This window comes from Mus pahari, chromosome 1 (assembly GCF_900095145.1).
Source record: "Mus pahari chromosome 1, PAHARI_EIJ_v1.1, whole genome shotgun sequence".
Taxonomy (NCBI): Eukaryota; Metazoa; Chordata; class Mammalia; order Rodentia; family Muridae; genus Mus; species Mus pahari.
The window spans coordinates 171,275,778-171,277,550 of NC_034590.1; positions in this window are offsets into that span (position 1 = coordinate 171,275,778).

Sequence of the window (1,773 nt, forward strand, 5' to 3'; positions counted from 1 at the left end):
GATTGGCTCCGGCGGATCAGCCAATCGGCTGCGGCCGTTCTGGCTCTATGGTCGCCTAGGGAACAGCCTGGCTTGCCTTAGTGCCTCTGCTAGGAGGAGGCTGTTGGGTTTTTGTTTTTGTTTTTTGTTTGTTAGTTTGTTTTTCTCCTTTCCTCACTTTGACCGAACGATTTATTTTTTTTTAAAAAGTTCTGTCCTTTTCTCGCTCCTTCCCTGTGCTGGTGAACCTGGCTAAAGAAAGTGCTGACTTGGATGCCCACCTAAGTTCAATGGAGAACTGTAGATGATCTCTTCAAGGAATGCTTTGCTTCCTCGTCCCCTCCCCCGCTCCATCTACCCCCGCCTTTCCTATCTTTTTGCGTATATTTGAGTGTCCACTGTGTTCCAGACCTCATGCTATTCTCAACCGGATTCCTGTTTTCCAGGGACTTCCCAATCTGGTTGACCGAATCGAATCCAGCTAAGCACCCACTAGTCAGAAGTTTGTTTACCAGGCTGGCATAGTGTATAGGTCCTAATGAGGGGATTACAGGCGTGTAAATGAGGAAAAGAGCAGAAATTTTCACCATGTGAAAACAGTAAATCCAGGCAATGATACGGGGATGAAATAGGACCACTTCAGAAATGCTTCCATTTTCTGAAGTACTATTCTGTAATCAGATTATGTTTCTATTTTTTTGTGATTTTATATAAGACACTACAGGGCTGAGAGATAGCTCAGTGAGAACCTAAGTTCATTCCATCCTCAGAATCCGTATTTTAAAAGCCAGGCATGGCAGCCAGCACTGAGGAGGCAGATAGGCAGACTAGCCTACGAGGCAAGCTCCAGGTCAGTGACCACAAAAGACAGGTGGGCATCCCCTAAGGAACTACATTGTTGTCTTCTGGACTCTATGCATTTGCATTAGAACACATATATGGCACATGCACATATAAAATACAAAGCCTTGAACAAGTTAAAAAAATAAACTTACAAGAAATTAAACTTTGCAGAATTGATTTGAACAAACAGCTGTATCATGAATAGAGAAGTACTCTGGCCCAGTCAAAGTTCAGAGTGTTCCATCAGTGAGCAAGCAATCTTTGTAGATTAAAAACGGTAAAAGAAACTGATATAATAGTGTGGTTGATCATATCTTAGTATTTACCTTATAAAGACATGGTGTGATCAGCTGTCATACTGACTGGCTAAAAGCCAACTACTATGACTGACTAAGACTCAGCAATATGTCATAAGAATACTAACATACTCTTAAGTGAGGCTGCAGTTCAAGCTACTTAGTTATTCAAAACAAGGAGTTAGTTGTAGACCAAACTTAATGCACACATTGCTTAACTTACAGTAATTTTCACTTATTCACATTATGAACAAGAACCTTTTAAAATATTCTGATGTACAAAATTCTTGCCTCTATTCAATAATGTGAATGGTTTAAGCATTATTACATATTTAATCCTACTATTTAAACATACATTATACACATACACTGTCCAATAACTTCTGGAAGATATGCAAGTTTATGATGTAGTGTTCTAGAATCCTAATTCAATAAGTTTGCACGGCAGAGGATCCCTTTCAAGCATTCCCTAATTCTAGAGAAAAGCAAAACTGTCAGCATTGAGCAGCTAATTGCTGTGTCAGTTTGCTGTGAGTTGCTATAACAAAATACCGCAGACTGGGTATCTTAATCAACGCATTTCTCCAGCTCTGGATACTGTAATGTCTGGTAGCATGGTCTTTTCTCTTGGCTTGTAAGCAGCTACTAGATCAGT